This window comes from Moschus berezovskii, chromosome 15 (assembly GCF_049115385.1).
Source record: "Moschus berezovskii isolate FMDL1 chromosome 15, NW_MosBer_1.0, whole genome shotgun sequence".
Lineage (NCBI taxonomy): Eukaryota > Metazoa > Chordata > Mammalia > Artiodactyla > Moschidae > Moschus > Moschus berezovskii.
This window is the reverse complement of record NC_142474.1, coordinates 5,413,632-5,434,014: the sequence shown is the minus strand read 5'-3', so window position 1 is coordinate 5,434,014 and position 20,383 is coordinate 5,413,632.

Genomic DNA, 20,383 nt, shown 5'->3' with positions numbered 1-20,383 from the left:
AATTTCATTGTATAACCACCGCCGTGGTCAAGACATAGATTTCTATCACTCCAGAAGGTTCCTCGGTGCTCCTTTGTGGTCAGGCTCTTTCGATACCACTGCGTGCGGACAACCAGTGATCTCCCCCAAATTTTTATTTTGAAGATTTTCAGTCTTTCTAGAAACGTGCAAAGACCTTACACAGAACTGCTATAGTGCCTTCAATCCAGATGCCCCAACTGTCAACACTCAACACTTGGCCCCATGGGCATTCTTGGACTCTCTCTGCATCATTTTTTGCTGACAAGTTTGTAGGTTGTACACATCCTGACCCTTCACCCTAAATACTTCAGCAAGCACCTCTGAAGAGCGCGGGCATTCCCAGGCTCAGCCCCAATGCCATGATTACGTCCAAGAAAGTTAGCATTGATCTGGGCACGTTACCTAATATCCAGTCTGTGTCCAAATTACTGAGGTTGCTCCAAAGTATCCTCGATAGCTCTGCATGTGTGTGTTTATTTTTCTTGTCTGACTTTAGTCAAGGATCAGGCCCTGCATTTGATAGGATCTCTTTGGTCTCCTTTTATCCAGAACATTCTCTCTGCCCTGGCTTGATACAGAATATGCTTAAATTTCTCTTTTGGTCACAGGGGGTCTTCCTCGCTGCACGCGGGCCTCCTCTAGTCTCAGCGGGTCCGCTCCATGTCGCAGTGCGTGGACTTCTCATTGTGGTGGCCTCCCTCGTGTGCAGTGCAGGTGCTCGGCGCTCGGGCCTCAGGAGGTGCAGCCTGTGGGCTCAGTGGTTGTGGCCCATGGGCTTTAGTGGCTCCGCAGCATGTGGAATCTTCCTGGACCAGGGATTGAATCCGTGTCTCCTGCATTGGCAGGCAGACTCCCATCCTCTGGACCACCAGTGAGTGAAAGTGAAAGTTGTTCAGTTGTGTCCAACTGTGCAACCCCATGGACTGTCCATGGAATTCTCCAGACCAGAATACTGAAGTGGGTAGCCTTGCCCTTCTCCAGGGGATCTTCCCAACCCAGGGAGTGAACCCAGGTCTCCCACACTGCAGGTGGATTCTTTACCAACTGAGCTATCAGGGAAGCCCTAATAAGACTACCAGGGAAGTCCTAAAATGTACTCTTCTTAAAATCTGTCCCCAGGATTCTTCATACCTGGGGCTCAAAGGCAAGTCCCAGGGAGATATGAATGCCAGGCGAGGGGGATGGCTGATGTGGGAACATGGGTGTTCCGAAGGCCTTTTCTTAAAAACTTTGTTTAAAAGGAGAGGAAGGGAGGGAGGGAGAGAAAGAGAGAGATAGACACATAAGCAGGTTCATTGTTTTAGATTCCAGCAGTGCTGAAAAAGTCAAAGCAAAAATTAAAAATCACCCAAGTGGAATTGAAGGAGCCCTGTGGCCCAGTGACCATGGTTCTCATCTCGCTCTGCCTGCCCTGACCGTGAGACCTTGGCCAGGAGACCACCCCTCTTGGGCCTCAGTCTCCCCACCTGTGAAATGGGGTCAACATCAGCCCATCCTCCTCCCCCCACCTTTGTGAGGATTAATGAATTAACAGAGCGCGTCAACAGCAGCGACTCTGCTGTTAACAGTTTCCTGACAGACATTGCTCTCTGCACCCACGTGCATGGGTATACGTGAACACTGTATTGTAAACACTGGGTCGTCTCCTTTCTCTCCCCTCAACAGTTCATCAGAAGCATTTCCTCACATCCCCAAAGGTAGCACTCTTCTTTCATTTAGACTTCTTTAAACATTTATTAATTTTTGTTGATTGATGATGCATTTACATGGTGCCAATTCCAGAGGTGCAAGTAGTGTACAGTAAAGCCTGTCTCCCGCCTGTCCCTGTTCCCTCAATTCCTCGCTGAGATGTTTTCTTGTTTTGCTTTTCAGAAGAGTCCTATGCATAGATAAACAAAAACATATAATTTCTTTCTTCTTGTTTTCCTTATAGATATTGGAAGACCCTACACACTGTTTCTAGGCCTTGTTATTTTCCCCAAACAGTCGACCTTGGAGAAGGTCCACATAGGCCCTTAAAGGACTGTCCTTTTTGCTTTTTTTTTTTTAAAGCCCATGTGGTAGACCCTTATAGAAATGAACTGTTTAGTGAACCAGTTCCTTATTCAGGGATATCAAGTTTCTTGTAGGCTTTCACCACTACAAATTGCAACAGATAGCCTTGTGCAAACCTCTGTGTACCCATGTGCAAGTCTGGAGGATGTATTCCTAGAAGTGGAACTGTGGGTCAGGTGTCATACATGTTTTCAGCTTTGCTCTGCCCCCATTTTCAACGTCTGGATGAATCCCGGTGTAATTTAACAGTCCCCAACTGGTGGACATTTAGGTGGTTCCAGTTTGTCTTTCCCATAAACAGCGCCACAATGGACATCTTTGTGCAGCTGTCTTTGTGGGCCGCAGCAGTTGGCTTATGGGGAATTCCCAGGCATCTGAAGGCAGAGCAACAGGAAGCGCTGAGAACAGAAGACTGACCCAAGGGGCTGAGGGCGCCCCAGGGCCTGCGACCTGGATGGGGATCCAAGGGCTGTCGGTCAGATCAGCAGGTTGACAGAGGCCTCTACACTGTGCTGCTCGAATGTGATCTGGGGTCCACAGCATCAGACGGGCCCACCGGAGAGGCTGAAAGAAATGCCGTCTCGGGCCCCGCCCTAGCCCTGTCGAATCAGGACTTGTGCCATCTTTGGCTGGCGCAGCAGAGTTTGAGAAGAGCTGCTCTAAAACAAATCTAGAAACCCCAAGACCTGTTACTGGAGGAAGAGGCTCGGCCTTGGGTCTGGGGCAGACCTGACGCTTAAAGCTGGCTTCACTGTCAGCTGGCTGTGTGACCGGGTGGGAGCCGGGGACCCCCCTGTGCCCCATCCTTACAACAGGAATGAGAGTGACACTCACCTCATGGTGAGACTCAACACGATCACTCGCGTAACCGTGTGTGGCGCGCGCTTGCACATGGGAGTGTTCGGTAAACGCTGTCGCTGTCAGCCGGGCGCGCGTTACACAGAGGGGGTGCGGGCGCCAGGCCCTCGCCCCGCCTGCCTTTCGGCCTCTCCTCCCTCTGTCTCCATCACCCTTCTCCTTTCTCTGCACCTGTCTCTCCACGTCCACCTCTTTCTCTTCATTCTGCCTCTGCATCCCTTCTTTCATTTCTGTCTCTCTCTCCCCATTTCTTAGTGTTTCTATCTTTACCCTATGGGGGCCATCCAGGCTTTATAAGCATCTATGAAAATGCTAAAAACCTGGGGAAATGGGGCTACCAGACAAAGAAGAAACCCCAAACTAAAAATAAGGGCAAAATCTTAGCATTACACAGAAATATCAAGAGCAAAAAGCGCCTGTTTTCAGTGGGATGTGCGGCCCTGCAGCCTGCTTGGTGGTTGGGATGGGGTCTGCCAGGATGCCCGGCCCAGAGCATCGTCACCTTTCTTTCCCGCCTCTTTGGCCCATGTGCGGCCTTGGCCCTGGGTAGAGCTGAGTGATGGGGAGCAGAGAGTCTGGTCCTACGCGGTCACGGAGTCCCTTCTCTGTCGCATCCCCACTGCATGATGCTGGCAGGCACCATCAGTCAGGGACGGGCCTACTGAGCCCTACTGTGTGAGCGCCTACTGTGTCAGGCCCCGGTACACGCATGGAGCGACAGAAACCCTGCCCTGTGGCGCTTATATCCTAGGGGCTGTGCGTGTGGCAGATAAAAGAGAATACCCAGAGCAATTTCAGATAATGCTAAGTGACGGGACAAGAATAAAACTTTGCCTCAGGCTTCCCAGGTGGCGCTAGAGGTAAAGAACCTGTCTGCCAGTGCAGGAGAAAGAGACACGGGTTCTATCCTTGGGTCGGGAAGATCCCCCAGAGAAGGGAATGTCTACCCACTCCAGTATTCTCGCCTGGAGAATTCCATGGACAGAGGAGCCTGGCGGGCTACAGTCTACAGGGTCACAAAGAGTCAGACACGACTGAAGCGACTCGGCATGCTTGTATTTTGCCCTAGTGGCGGGGGGTGGGGGAGTGGGATCTGGAAAGGCTGCTCTGAATTCAGAAACCAGAATGATGAGAAGGAGCTGGGCACAGGAAGAGCTAGGAAAAGGGCATTCTAGGAGCGGGAACAGCACATGCAGAGGTCATGAGACAGGAACGCGCTTGGGGCCAGTCACGATTGCAAGCTCTCAGGGGATGCAAAGGTCTAAGGAGCCAGACAGTCTTTGCTGAGAGTTTTGAGCGAGTCACTTGCCCACTCTGAGCCTTTGTTTCCCCCAGTGTAAAATGAGAATGATGAAGATATCCAACCCTTAGGGATGAGTGAAGATGAAATCCGGTAGTGGGCCAGGATTCCTCTACTGGGGGGTGGTGACTCCGGAAATGGGGTGTGGGAGGATTTGTCTGGAAACTACGGCTCAGCAGGACCACTCTTTGTGTTTGATTCTCTGGATAGCTTTTAGGGGGTGACAATGGAGATTGTTTTGGGCTGAAAGCAGTGCTCCAATCTCCCCAGGGCTCAGCCTCTGATTTCAGGAGTTAACAGCTTAAAGCGCTCGGCATAAAGCCTGGCACAGAGCAAGTAGTCACGAATGGGGAGGGCATTCCAGGTGGGAGGAAAGGCGTGGAGCTGGGAATGTTTAAGGTGTGTTAGGGAAAGAGTGCAGAGACCAGCTCGGCTGGTGGGGAGGAGTGAGAGAGGAGGCTGGAAAGACAGGTTGAGGCCCAGGATGAGACCTTGAATGGCATGCAAAAGGAGGGTGGGCCTCAACCTGTAGGCAGTGGGGAACGAGCGTGCCTTCCGGAGCAGGAGAAGCCTTGGAAATGGTTTTCGGTTTTGTTTGCTTTTTCAGTGCTATATTTCAGACATTCAGAAAAACATTTAAAAGATAATATAATCAGCTTTCATGTAGCCATCACTCGGCTTAAGAAGAAAACAGCCCAGTAGAGATGGTTCGGAGAAGGCAATGGCAAGCCACTCCAGTACTCTTGCCTAGAAAATCCCATGGATGGAGGAGCCTGGTAGGCTGTAGTCCGTGGGGTCGCTAAGGGTCGGACATGACTGAGCGACTTCACTTTCACTTTTCACTTTCACACATTGGAGAAGGAAATGGCAACCCACTCCAGTGTTCTTGCCTGGAGAATCCCAGGGAAGGGGGAGCCTGGTGGGCTTCCGTCTATGGGGTCACACAGAGTCGGACATGACTGAAGTGACTCAGGAGCAGCAGCAGCAGAGATGGTTACCTCTGGCCCCTGCCCCTTCAGGGTTACGTTTCTCCCAGACGCGACTGCGGACCTGGTTTGGTGTTCGTGATTCCACTGACATCTCTGTCCTTCTGTTGTTTGTTGATGAAGGTGTAACATACACGGTACAATACACCCATCTTAACTGTATAATTTGATGGACCATGGGATCACTGCCCGGATCAGTCACAGGCCATTCTGAGCCTTTGGCCTTGCTGTTCTCGAACTTCAAACAAAAGGAACCCTTCTGTGTGTGCTCCTCTGCATCTGGCGCTTTCTCTCAGCCTTGTGAGATCTAGCCGTGTTTGTCTCCATGGTCCATTCCTTTTCACGGCTGTGTAGTAGTCCACTGGTTAAATAGACCACAGTTCATATAATCGCTGTACTGTCCATGGAGGTGTACATTTTTCCCGGTTTCCAGTATTTCAAATAGCACTGTTATGAACATTCTTATGCATATCTTTTGGCAGACGCAGGAACACAGTTCTTTTAGTGTATGTTCAAGAGTGAGGTTATAGATGAACATATTTAGTCCTTGTAGCTATGGCCAATTTCCCAAAGTGGTTGTACAACATCTTTATGCTTTTATGCGCACACACACACACACACACCCCTTAGAGATCCGGGGTGCTGTTTTGGTTGTGGGTGTGATTCAACAGATGGTGTCACTTGTACTTTTGCTTCTGCAACTTGCTTTTTCCCCCACTCAGTGTTCTCTTCTCAAGATCTGTCCCCGTTGGTACAGCAGCTCGGGTGCATCTGTTTATTTTTGGTGTAGGATCTGTCCTGTGAACAGACCACAGCGCTCTCCTGCAAGCTCTCCGCATGGACGTTTAGCTTGCTCCTGACTGGGATTCTCTTTCCGGATTTTCATAAGCATCTGTTCTGTGTTGGGAGAGGCCAGTGGGGATGGGGGCGGAGGGGCGGCGGTATCCAATCAGGTGGGAGATGAGGAGGAGGAGCCGCTGGTGCAGATGGTTCCGAGGGACGTTTCACAGACCCGGCTGAGGCAGAGGAGGAAGGAAACCAGACCTGGATTCTGGGGGCCAGAAGCCCGGGGGTGAAGCCCTCCTCCTACTCTCTGGCTGTGTGACCTTGGGCATGTCACATTGCTGCTCAGAGACTCAGCGTCCTCATCGGTAATTTGGCACCATTCTCTCTGCCTGGCAGGGGCTGAGAGAGCAGAGACATTCAGGGGTCAGGGTTTGGGTAAATTGCCTCTTCTGAGCCTCTCAGTTTCGTCATCTGTAAAATGGGGACAAGAATAATACCTGCCTCCCCATGATTTTGCAACAGTGAAATGTGATTCTGTGCATAAAGCACTTATTGAATGCTCAATAACTGGTAGCTGCTCTTTATTATCACTGTCCCTCTTATTGACTTCTGTCCTTCCCACCAGCTGGTAGGTCCTGGGAAGGCCAGGTTCCCATCTTTTGCCCCATCTTTCTCTGGAGGTCAGTAGAAATATTTGGAGCCCAGCTACACGTTACTGCTGCTTCCTGGGGGCCCTTGGGAGAGCTCAGCCCTGTCTCAGAGCCTCTATTTTCTCCTGTAAAGTGGAGCTCCTGGCAGTGCGGGCTGGACCAGGTGGTTTCCCCCCAGGCAGGTGGTTTCAAAAGGAGAAAGAGCTCTAGAGCAGGTCTGATGGAGCCCCCAGGGGTCACGATTTCCTAGCAGGGCTGTGGCTGTGGCAGTCTGGGGGGTAACTCCCAGAGGTGGGGGGGCTTGTCACTTCCAGTTGAGCTCCTTTGGGATGGGGATGTGAGGGGGCAGTGAGAGGAGAGAGGGAGGGGGTCGCGGCTCTGCTGACCCTCCGAGGGTGGGTTTGAGCAGCAGGGCTGTGCAAGCCCCTGGCTGCAGGGTGGGCACCCTCTGGCCACGTGACCGGGAGGCTGGCATCGCAGGCTGCGCCTGGCCTCTGATGCTCGTGCGCTGTGTGGCCCTGGGGCCTGGCACACCTGCTCTGTGCCCCGATCTCCTTGGCTGTGATTGTCTCGGGGAGAGGCCTTGCTTCCTTGTCTCCTGGATTTTCCGGCCCCCTGGCCCACATGGAGGCTGAGGCCAGGGCTCTGGGCCAGGGCTGCGCACCTTGACAACCCGCCCACGCCGGGCACAAAGGCCCATTGTCTGAGCCCACATCGGCGGGGAAGCGGGCGGGGAGCCGCCGCCTTTCACCCAACCCGCTTGTGGTCGCGGGGACTGAGGAGCGATTCACAGAGGTTCCCGCCTCCTGACCGGGCACCTGGCCAGGCCGCCTCCCAGGCAGGCACTCGCGCCAAGTGGGGCCAGCTCCCACCTTGAGCCAGGCCTCAGTTTCCCCCAAGATCCTTGGGGCTCTGTCCTCCCCTGTCACAGAGAAGCCAGCCTGCTACGCTTGAGGTGGCCGTGGGCACCAGGGTTTTAAGGTTCTAGTTCTGGGTGATTTGGGGTGCTTCTTTTCACCTCCATGAGCCTGTTTCCCTGTCGGTAAAAGGAGCCTTGGAATTCACAACTCTCAGGGTGAAAGGTACAAAGTGATGCCACAGGCAACATTCATCTGGCTGTTCGTTTATACAGAAGTCCATGCTGCTGTGTTAGTTGCCCAGTCCTGTCTGACTCTTTGCGACTCCATGGACTGTAGCCCGCCAGGCTCCTCTCTCCATGGAATTTTCTAGGCAAGAATGCTGGAGTGGGCTGCCATTTCCTCCTCCAGGGGTTCTTCTGAACCCAGGGATAGAACCCAGGTCTTCTGCATTGCAGGCAGACTCTTTACCCCTTGAGCCACCAGGGAAGTCCAGAAGTCCACACTGGGTGTCAACTATGTATGTGACTAGTTATAGAATTTAGGGGGGTTGCTATGCAAAATTAAAGGCAGTGCCTCTTATTCAAAAGGAAGAATTTCAAGATGGTCACAGCAAGGGAGGGTCTGCACATGGGGCCCCATGTGAGGGGCCTGGACACACGCCCACGAAGCCCACCCCGACTGTGTGCCAGATACCACTCCAAGCATGGGACACAGCTGATGAAAGAGGAAACTTCTGCCCTCCTCGGACTGCCAATCTGTGGGGGAGGACCCAGGAGTCCCTCAGGGTTTCTGGGTGCCCCTGGATGCCTGCTCCTTCAGGGCCTGCTCACCGGGCCATGCAGGGTGACCTTGGGGTGCCCAGGCTTTCCTGGGAGGCTCCAGGGTCAGTGACCCTCACGACAGTCTGGGCACCCACAGCAGTAATGGCAGACGTTTACTGAGTGCCGGCTCCGTGCTGGGGCTCCTCCCGGCATGGACGTGATGAATTCACAGCATCTCTGTGTTAGCCTTATGAGAAGGCAGGGCGATGGGGCTCTCTCCTGTAGAGAGGGAGAAACTGAGGCAGGGTTTAAACCCAGGCCGTCTGGTGCCAGAGCCTTCATCTCTCCATCCCACCCTCTGCCAGGGGGCCTGCGCCGAGCCAGGTGCCGAGTGCCCAGGGACAGAGGCCCTGCTGGGGTTTGAGACTGAGAAGGGCGCAGGTGTGCTGGTGGCCCGCCAGCTGCCACCTGGGCTGGCCCTGCTGTGTGGCCCTGAGTCACAGCCCTGTGCCCTGGGAAGCTGTCTGTGCCCCGGGCACCCATGGGGCCTGAGTCACGGTACAGCACGCCCTGCCACCCTGCCCACCTCCCGCCTGGGCCTCAGGACAGATGGGCCCTCGGAGCAGGTCCTTATGTCAGAAAGCCACATTTCATCCACTTTTGGGGCCACGAGAGAGGCATCTATTTGCAGCCCCAGACACACATTTCTGCCTTCTCTCCTTGAGCCGAACCCTACCCTTCCAAGCCACCCCAGGATGGATTAGCTGGCTAGTGAGTTACTGAGCTCCCCATCACTGGGAGCATTCAAGGCAGGAGAGCCTGTCTGGGGTGCTGAAGAGTGTTCCTGCATCAGATGGGGCCTGGTGCTGGCGTGTGTGTTTCCAAAGCCTGAAACTTTATTCACATGCTTACTTTTGAACAGCTCCTGTGAGTGAAAGGTACAAACTCCAGAAAGTACAAAAGAATATGGAGTGAAAAATAAGTCTCTGTTCTTCTTGACCCCCAGTCTCCAACTATGTCCCCCAAGAAGCAGCCACTGTTTACCAGTTGTTTTCCCCCAGAGCTAATTTATGTATTACAAACAGATTTAATTGTCCTTTCCCGTCCCCCTCAGACCCGCAAATGGTAACCAGTGTCTTTCATACCTCAGTCTCCCCTTGTTTTATTCGACAGCTTATCTTGAACACTGTTCCAGATCGGCACACACAAATCGACTCTACTTGTCTTTCCACATGGTAGTATTTCTTATTTCTTTCTAATCTGTCACACATTTCATTAAAGGGCTTTTCAATCTCGAATTTACTTTTTTGGAATCTTTGCTCTCCTTTTCTCTGGAGGTGGTCAGAGAAAAGTTTTTCAGTTTACCTGGAAACTATAAGCTTTTCTGCAGGGATTTTTTGAGTCTGTTTTGCTTGAAATTATAAAAGAAATAAGAAGAGAGGGAGAGAGAGTGAATGAGAGAGAGAGAAAGAGGACTCCTTCCACCCACAAGCCCTGCATGCCAGGCGATGGTGATCCATGGTGAACCCCAGAGCGTCAGCTCGTCTACCCAGAGTGTGGCCAAGCTGCTGAAGGTGGCACCAAGGGTGGTACCAGAGAGCCCAGAAGAGAGGACTTCCTGTGCGTGCGCGTGCGTGCGTGTGTGTGTAGGGGGTCAGGGATGACTCCTCTGAGGAGGGGATATTTAGATGGAGCCATAGGGATGCATGGGAGTTCATATGAGACAAACGGAGAAGGGCCTCCCAGGCAGAGGGAACGATACGCAGTGACCCTGGCTAGACGCAGCTCCCAGCTTCTATTTATTGATCACCCACTACGTGTGCTCACGAGTCACTGCTGCGCATAAAACCCCCACCTCCAGGGCTGTTAGCACCGCTCTTCGACTGATGGAGACAGAGATGCAGAGCAGCGTGACTAGCTCATGGCCACGAAGCTCCAGGTATTGAGTCTGGATTTGAATCCAGGCAGCTTGCACCCTTGGCTATTCTGCTATTCCATAGGGTAAGAGGAACAGTTGGGAGGCCCTGAATTTTCAGCTTCGGCCGCCTGACCCTCCCAGCTCAGGTCTCACCCCTCCTCAGAGGCCTTCATTGGTTTCCCACAGCCCCAGGACTCGCTGTGCCGAGCCACCCTCTATTCTTCCGGCCAGTGTGGGTGCTGTGGGCAGCACGGGGCCTTGCTGGGTCTGGGTTTGTGTGCTGGGCTCTGCAGGCGCTGCCTAACTATCAGGAAGAAGCCACGAACGCTAATTATGGAGCAAGGGGGTTGTCAGGGGGACGTGTACCCTGGCCTGTTCCCGCGGCTGGAGCTCAGAGATGGCTGGAGCTGGGCCTAGACCTCAAGGCCTTAGTGGCCCCAGGCCCCAGGGCTCTGTCTCAGGGGCCACACTTGAGCGCAACCTCCCTGGGCTCCCAGGAAGAAAGACAGTGAGCAGACCCTGGCCCCAGGGAACCAGGTGGGCACTGGGCCTGGGGCTTTGTAAATTTCCCTGACCCTGCAATGTGGGGATTCACCACCCCTGTTTTACAAAGGAGAAAACAGAGGATCAGAGAGTGCAAGTGACTTGTCTCAGGCCACACAGCAAGTCAAAGGCAGGGCCAGGATGTGAATCCAGATGCTGAGTTTGACTCTTAACCACTCTTAACTGGTTTGCCCCTTGCCAGGGTCTTAATCTCTCTATCTTGCCTGGTCTTCAGGGTCAGTGAACCCCTTGCCCTGGGGAGCTTGATTGCTGTGCCCAGGACCTCAGGGTGCAGGGGGACCTGTGGATGGCCTGGGTGCTCCCCCACCCCAGGATTCAGGACACAGCACCCATGTTCCCTCTGGCTTCTCCCACAAGTGAGAGAATAATAGTCGGTTCAAATGTCAGGCCAGCTCTGCTGCCTGTGGGGAGACTGGTTGAGCAGGTCTGGGGGAGGGATGGAGGGAGGAAATTATTAATAATCGCAAAGCAACCTGCCCTGCTGCAGGCCAGGAGATGAGTCTGTGTGTGTCTGTGCAGCTGAGGGGCTGGGGTGCCAATTCTAGGGAGCCCCATCCTGGAGTGGGGGACAGTCTGGGGATCAGCTGCAGCTTCCCGGGACCTGTGTGTGGGAGGCGAGGTGATGGGGGCCACAGAGTTAGCCTCCCCGGGTTGAGGCACACTGTGGCCTCCCTGCCTCCCTTCAACCCACGTTAGGAGGAGTCTGCCAGTATCAAGAGGCGGCAGGAAAAAGCCCTCTGCCCCTTCAGGAGGAGCCTCAGTCTGGGCCAGATTTAATTCTCACAGCGTCACATGAGGAGGGTGGTGTTTTTATCTGCAGTTGACGCTGTTGAGGAAACTGAGGCACAAAGGTTTAAGTGGATTTGGACTCAGAGTGTGGGGTCGCAGCCTGACTCCCCTCACTGTCCTCTCTGCTGGGAGTAGAGGGCTCCCCCTTCCCTGGAAGAGGCCCCTATCCACTCCCTCAACATTAGCACACCCCAGCGGATGGGAGTTGGTCTGGAGCATCTCTAGACCTCAGTCTCCTCATCTGTAGAATGGGCACCAGGGTTAGGGCCTCCAACCAGGGAAGGAGGGAAGGAGGCATCCTTTCTTTGCTCTCTTCTCCAGCAGCCCCTGCAAGGGCTGCCTGACAGTCATGACTGCAGGCGGCTCTCCACTGGGTCTTCCTTGACCCCTCAGGGGCTTAGCAGCGCCAGTTCTCTAGGTGGGCTTTGGCAAAATCACTCTGACACGTGAGTGATCCATTTACATTTTGCAGGAACATGGCTTGAATGGTGGAACTTGAGGCTGAATTTTGGGGAACAGACGAGGGATATGCTGGGAACCTGAAATGAGCCTCTGGACGTGGGACTGGCTGACACCCGGATTGCGTGCCACCGCGCCCCAGGACAGGCTGCGTTTGCGGGGACCTCTGGGGCGTCCCCTCCCTGGTCTGCCCCGATGGGCCGATAAGACCCAGCCTCGGAGGAGGCTAATTACAGGCCTCCGTGGTGGCGGGCAGGCCAGTCATGAGGTGGGGGTGACTCAGAAGATTGCTCCATGAGCAGGGCGGGGGTGGGGGCCGCCCATCTACCCCTCACCAGGCTGGCCCGAGGAGGCCTGAGCACCCCAGGGAGGCCCTGCAGGGCTAGTGGGTGTGGCCAGGTTGGGGTCTCACCCCTGGGCTTGTGACCCAGGCCTTTGTGCCACTTGACATCCCTGGGGCTTGGCATCGTGTCGGGGCTGGCTGGGTTTTCCCCTTGCTCAGTCCCGGGCATTGGCTTCTGGGAAGTGGGAATCTGGCTTCAGAGGCATCAGATGCCTTGCAGATTTCCTGAACCACAGCGGCAGGGCTCTGGGAATCCCAGGGGAGCAAGAGGTAGAGCCTCAAGAATGTGTGGACTCCAAGAAGCAGCAGATGACGGTTTCTAGAACCAAATGTTCCCAGGTTCAAGGATTTACGTGTTAGCAGGTTTGCAGAATTACAGATATGTAAGGGAATTGGTTACAATTGGTTCCAGAGGATTCATACATTCTTTGAGCAAGAGATTAAAAAGAAAAATTACATCAGCTGAAGAATTTAGGGATAAATTATCTTGGAGTCTTCAACTGGCTCCCATATGGGTCAGAAAGGAAGAATAAGACAAGAAAATAAAAGCATAAATATCCATCTTTCTTGTTCCATCTAGGGAGAGGGAAGCACAAGAGGCTAAAAGTCAGTGTTGAAAGCACTAGCCACTCAGTCGTGCCAGACTCTTTGCGACCCCATGGACTGTAGCCCACCAGGCTCCTCTGTCCATGGGATTCTCCAGGCAAGGATACTGGGGTGGGTTGCCATGCCCTCCACCAGGGGATCTTCCCGACCCAGGGATCGAACCCGTGTCTGCCACATTGTGGGTGGATTGGCAGAGCCACGTCTGAGCCACGTCAATTGACTAGTGAGATTGTAGGCTTTCATGGCCCCGTGTTTTCTTTTTATTTACTTATTTATTTTCTATGCGTTTAAAATTTGTCAAAATAAAAAGCTGGGTGAAAGGTAAAATAGAGACTGAAATGTAGGGATAAACTGTAGCGTGTTAGGTTACACAGCTTTGGGGATCTGCAGTATTATGACTTTATCATCCACACGTCCGTGACTGTCTTGAGGCAGTGATGGTATTTTTTATTTACGCACTTACGCAGACCACCTACCGGGGACCTGGGCTTTCTAAGGGCTCCACAAAAGTGGCCTATTGAGTTCTTACAGCAGCGCGGTAAGGGGTGTGCTGTGATGGCGCGCATTTCTCGGGTGGGGAGAGCGAGGCATGGAGCGGGGGCCGGGTCTGCTGAGTGCCGGCCGCTGTGCTGGACCCCCGGGCAGAGCCGCAAGCAGGCAGACGCGCCCCTGCCCTGGGGAAGTTGGCAAGGCAGACAAGTAATAAACTAGTGCGTGAGATGGCCCTAAGTGCGAGGAGGAAAGGAAGCTGCTTTGATGGCAGGCAGGCGGTGAGGCTCCGTCCCTTGGAGGCAGCAGGAGGCCCCTCTGAGGAGGTGGCGTTTGAGCTGAGACCTGAGCAGGGAAGGAGGCTCCCCGGGCAGAATGCCCGCTGTCTGCCCAGGCTGTGCCTTCTGCCCGGAGCGCCCTTCTCTCCACTTCTCTGCTCCAAACTCCCACTCCCTGTTCCACGTCTGGCTGAGCAGACACCTCCTCCGGGGGTGGGAGGTGGACTGGGGGGCTTCCTTGACCTGAGTGGGAGCCTGTCCTCCAACCCCTCAGCTGTCTTCTCTCCTCTCTGTTGCCCGAGCAGACCTTAAATATAGCGACTCCATTAGAATCAGCCAGAGATGGAGGTCTAGAGAGGTGAAGAGGCCTGCCCAAGGACACACAGCTAGCAGCGCTGAAGGAGGGGTCTGCACTGGGGCTTCACAGGCTGCCTGTGGGCCACTGTTCACCTGCCCTCCTCCACTCAGAACCCCAGAGATTAGCTCTGCCCTCAGGGGAAGGCAGGTGGGACCTGAGCCTCTGGGCCCCCAGAAGCACCCTGTGCCCACTGCCGCCGTCCGAGCCCCAGGGACCCCCGGGAGCTCACCTGGGGCCAGTGGCCCCTGTCAGCGGCCCCGGGACGGGTCCAGACTCTTTGCTCCTCAAGCTGGTTCCTGGCACCGACTGGCGTAAGGCCAGGCTGCCCACACACCCGGCTCCCAGCTTGGTCCCCGGGGCTCCACCAGGTGGTAGGGACAGCGAGGTCCTCAGGAGGCTCTGTCTGAGACAAGGGGTGCGTGTGCAGGGCGGGGTTTGGCTCCTCTCCCCCAACTTTCTCACCAGTGGGGAGCCGAGTAGGGAGGATGGAGCCCCGGCACTGGAGGCCCCAGGCTGAGCTCAAAACCAGCTCTGTCCTTCTGAAGGCCCTGAAGCCTGGGACTCCTGATCTTAACTGCAAAATAGGCACCATAAAACCACCGTCTGGGAGGATGAGACAACAGTGTGGTGACTGACACACAATTCAGTTCAGTTCACTCGCTCAGTCGTGTCTGGCTCTTTGCGACCCCATGGACGGCAGCACTCCAGGCCTCCCTGTCCATCACCATCTCCGGGAGCTTGCTCAAACCCATGTCCATCAAGTTGGTGACGCCACCCAGCCATCTCATCCTCTGTCGTCCCCTTCTCCTTCCGCCCTCAATCTTTCCCAACATTAGGGTCTTTTCCAGGGAATCAGTTCTTCACATCAGGTGGTCAAAGTTTTGGAGCTTCAGTAGACGCTCACCAAATGCCAGCTCTTTGGACTGCAGACTCTGCTGCCGACGAATTCTATGACTCGGGTTTCATTCGCTCATTCACTCCACCAGGATGTACTGAGACCCTACTGTGTGTCAGGTCCTGGGCAGAAGGTCGCGTTCCGACCGCAGATCAGACAAAACAATCCCCGCCTTTGGACAGACAGTGCGCACGTGAGCGAACAGCATCATTTCAGACCGTGGTGCCCGTTTAGGAGAAACACAGCAGGGCGGTGTGACGGAGAGTGGCCAGGAGGGTGGTTGGAGAGTGTCTCCCCGAGAAGCAGCTGTGACCTGAAAGAGGGCTATTGATGGTGAAGCAAACCCCAGAGGCCAGGGCCCTGCGGTGGGAACAAGTGAGGGGCTCCAAGTACAGGCAGGCGTGTCAGAGCGAGGGAGAGGGAGAGGGTCAGAGAAGGAGGGAACGGGTGGGTCCTCAGGGCCTCGGAGGCAGAAGGAATCTGAATTTCATTCCAACGGTGATTATTAGAAACAAAGGCTAAAGTTATGAGTGACTACAATATACAAAGTGCAAACTCATGGTGATTCACGTCCAGCCCAGAGCCTGGGCCCTCTGGAACTGGCACCTTAAAGAAAAGCACCTGCCCACCCGTCCCTGCAGCTTTTCTGTTTTCAAGAAATACAAAGGGGACAGGTCATCGCAGTCTGTTAGATGGGATCGTGAGTTTGTCAGCTGGGAATGTCTCTGGACTTCGGAGTTTATCGGGAGGGTTGGGAGGGGGTGCTGGGAGGGGAATGATATCACCTGCCCCAATTTCAACAGTGCCTGTCAAATGGGGAAGGCTCAGCAGACCAGCTGGTCCACCCCCTGACTCCCCGATGAGGAACCTGAGGTCCAGACGAGGGGAAGTGAGTGGCCAAAGGTGACGCTATGAGTCAGAGGCAGACACTGGACTTGAACCCAGGCCCCCTGACTTCCAACCCAGAGCTTCTGAGAAATGGGTGTCTTGCTAGGGGCTTCCCCTTTGCTCTTTCCTCCCAGACAGTGTCAGCTGCCCTCGGGGCCAGGGGGGATGCTGGGAGCAGGGGAGGGGGACGCTGGGAGCAGGGGTCCAGAGGTGTCGGGGGTCGTGGGTCAGGTGTCGGGGTTGGGGACCACCCTTACTTGATCACAGAGCTTCTCATCTGCAGCACCACTGACGTTTGAAGCAGATCATTATCTGTCGTGGGGAATGTCCCGGGTGGAGCCTTCAGACCACTTCTCAGTTGGACACAGGGTCCTGGGAGGGCCTCTCAAGGTCATAGAACTGGAAAGAGGGAGGAGAGAAAGCAGTTTAACTTGGAGTTAATGATGACTCTTGAGGGTTCAACCCACAGCGGCATTTGTGGGATATTAAGGTTAAACAACAGACATCAACAGGATGAATTAACCAAGGAACTTCTCCAGGGTCAGGAGGACCGGTCCTTTGGTTTCAGGAGCAATTTCCAGACAGAAAGGGTGTCACGTGGAGATGAACAGGCCGTGTTCTGGAACCGTGAGGTCTGAAGCTCACAGGTTGGAGAGTAAAATAGAAGAATAAAGCTTCTGGTATAGAAGACGCGTCAGTTGGGTTTGGACAAAGTCATCCCATGACCTAGAAGAGGGTATAAGGGACTTCCCTGGTGGTCCAGTGGCTAAGACTCTATGATCTCAATGCAGGGGCCTGGGTGTGATCCCTAGTCAGGGAACTATGGTTTCACACACTGCAGCTAAAGATCCTGCCTGCCCCAACTAAGATCTGGCCCAGCCAAATAAATAAATAAATATTTTAAAAAAGAAGGTATAAGAGAGCATATTGGAAAAAGACACTAGTTTTTAAGGATGACTTTATTTTTTGCAACCGTTTTAGATTTATAGAAAAATGAAAAAGGTAGCGCCCTACCCCGAGCTTCTCCAACAGTGAGCACTCAGTGTTCGTCTAGTGCATTGTTGCAGCGAACGCACCAGTGTTGATACATTTTTATTAACGAAAGTCCGCAATTTATTCAGGTTTGTAAAATTTTTTACCCAGTGTCTTTTTCCCCTCTGTTTGAGAATCCCATTTAGGATTCCACATCACATTTTGTTATCAAGTCCTTTAGGCTCCTCTTGGCTGTGATGGTTTCTCGGATGTGCCTTCTTTTCGGTGAAGTGACAGTTTTGAGGAATACCTGTGACGTTTTCTGTCGGCTGCTCCTCTATTGGCAGAACTGGTTGGCTGTTTTTGTCACGGCTAGGTGGGGGGTATGGGTTTTGAGGAGGAAGCTCTCAGCAGTAAAGTGCCATTTTTATCATGTCACATCACGAGTGCATACTGTCAACAAGATTTGTCGCTGTTGATGTTGACCTTGATCGCTGGGCTCAGGCAGTGCTTGTCAGGTTTCTCCATGTGACGTCACGCTTCTCCCCGCCCCCACCCTCCTCTGCATCGCCCTCTTGGGAAGGAAGTGGCCCTGCTTGTGTTCAGTCGTGTCCAGCTCTTTGTGACCCCACGGACTGTAGCCCGCCAGGCTCCTCTGTCCATGGGATTTTCCCAGGCAAGAATGCTGGAGTGGGTTGCCGTTTCCTCCTGCAGGGGATCTCCCCGACCCAGGGACTGAACCCGTGTTTCAGTGTCTCCTGCATTGGCAGGTGGATTCTTTAACCACTGAGCCACCTGGGAAGAAAGGCCAGAAGGAAGTCAGTCTGGTAGCCTCCACCCAAGGAGTAGGCAGTTACTCTCTGCTGTACAAATGATTCAGAGTTCTTCTGCCCACATCTGTCTGTTCTCTTTTACATATCGGTTTATTCAGTCATATCGGCATGGACTCCTGGCTATTTATCTCATTTATACTTTGGGTTAGACGTCAATACTAATTAATTTTATTATTCACATTGTTGCAGCTTTGGCCAGTGGGAGTTCTTCGGGTTGGCTCCCTTGCCCATCTGTGTAGGTTTTTTCCTTTTCTTTCTTTCTTTGAGCTTTTGCTGACTTCCGGTACCACAAATGCGCTAGGCTCGTCTTGTGTATTTCTTGCCCCAAACTTAGACTCGGTCGTTTCTCTGTGGAGCCCTTGTTCCTCTCTGGAGTGTGGTGTTAGAAACTAAGATGCCACCAGGGAAGTCCCATCTGGGTGCCATGCGTGTCCACTGCTAGTGGGTGGCATTTCTTTTAGGCCTTCTCAAAAGTGACAGGAAAAAATAAGTATTGAGTTGGCTAAAAAGTTCGTTTGGGTTTTTCATACCAGCTTATAGGAAAATACAAATGAACTTTTTGACTAAACCAATATATGTGTGAATATGTGTCTATCTACTAACTCAGGTATATGATTCTACCTACGAATATTTCTACATGTGACCAGCTGTATCTATATTTCACTAGACATGAGTTCATACTGATATCTCCAGAATCCAGTGTGTTTTCCAATGTGATTTGAAATAGCGATGAGTCACTGTATTGATAACGATAATCATCCGTGCCATTTCCTTTGTGCTTACTGTGTGATACCTACTTTCTAAGGGTTTAGCGAGCATGATCTCCTTCAAGCTACTTGTCAGCCCCAGGCCCTAGTTATTGCGCTCAACCTCATCTTACCAATGAGGTGTCAGAGGCACAGACAAGTCAGGATCCTGCTCAAAGTCTCCCACGTAGTAAGTGATGGAGTTGGTGTCAAGCCCTGGTTCAACCATGTCAAACATAAAGAGCATTTACATCCTCCGTTAAAGGGAGTTTATATACAGCCGAAAAGAGAGGAAGAGACATTGTCTTACCCTTTTGACTGGTTGATATAGTATTATATTTCCAAGACATTTCATGTCAATGTCATGACTTCCTTTGAAGCCAATACAGTATTTTGGATCTCAGACTTCTCCTGCATGAAGCTCTGCTGTCTCTGATGACGGACAGGTGAAAGAGCTCAGGCACATCCACCCAGTCGCCCTGCCGGGCCATCCTCAGAGTCTCCCTCCAGCCAGCCTCATGGGAAATTTGCGAGGACACAGAGTCTTCAGGGAAGCATATGCTAGGCGGCTCAGATCCCGGAGGGCCCAAGGAAGGTGGAGAGGGAGCGTGGGTGCGGGGAGGGGATGGGCGACCATGGTGTTCCTGGTGTCAGTCTGGTCTGACCTGCTGGGCATCTTCAGTGGGGAGTCTTGGACAGGAGACTGCCCTGACCCCCAGCGTGGCCTGAGGGCAGCCCAAGTCCCTCCTGCCTGTCCGCTCGCAGGCGCCCTTCTCTCAGGGGCCCCACCCTCCTCTAGCCCGGGGCCAGGCTGGTGCACCTTCCCCAGGAAGGCTTCCCTGTCTGCTTCACCATCAGTGATGTCCCTGTTCCCGGAGATTCCAAGCCCAGACTCAGGGTCTCCAGCGAGGGGCCCTCAGACACGCTTGCTTTTACCTGCCCAATGCTTTCTAATATTTTGATTTGGTAGCTAGCATTGAAGGGCAAAAGGTTTCACAGGAAAACGTGGACGCCCAGGCTCTCTTACAAAGGTTAAAAGCCTGGCAGCCCCGAGCTCACATCCCCCAGGTGGTTCAGCCCGCTGCCTGGCACAGAGTAGGTGCGTGGCCACCGCTGAAAGCATGAATGGGCCAAATGCAGTCAGCTTGGAAGCCTGGCTTTAGAGGCGGACGGGATTGACTTTCAGTCCGTGCTTCCCAGCTATGGAACCCGGGGAAAAAAGGTTTCTTCTCACCCAGCCTTGGTTTTCCCTCATCTGGAGAAATGGCTTAAAATAAACCTCATAGGGCAGTTGTGGTGTTGAAGTGAATTAACACATGGAGTGGGCTTAGGACGGGGTAGGCTCTCAGGGAGCCTGGATAAATAGTTCCTTTTCTTCCTTCTTCCCATTTCCCAACGACCCCATTCACCACCCGTTCGATCCACAAATGCCTATTGGGTGCTGGACACATGAGCTCTAGTTGCTGCCCTCACAGAGCCCCTCGTCCTGGCCTAGCTGAAGAGAGAGCCATTTCACTCATGCGCACATTCGTTTACCTACTCATTCTCCTGTACGGCAAATGTTGTTTATCGAACACTTGCATTGTGCCAGGAGTTATGCAGAAGACAGAGGACACGGCCGTGAACGAAACAGACAAAAGTCCCTGCCGTCGTGGAGCTGGCATTCTATGGTCGCTCAGGGACCACGAAACAATACAGGGTCAGGCACACCGAGCTCTGTGAAGGATGGTAGGCATGATGGAGGTGCTGCGGTGAGCAGGGAGGGAGGGAGCCGTGTGCCTGGCTCTCTGACTCAAGAGCATTCCAGACAGAGAGAGCAGCAAGTGCAAAGGCCCCGGGGCAGGCGCAGGCCTGGGGTGTGTGCACGGTGGTGAGGAGGCCGCGTGACTGGAGGACGGCGAGGCACACATCTCCGTGATCGCGAATTCCTCCCCTCTGTTCCTCCTTTCCTTCCCTTCCTCCTCTCTC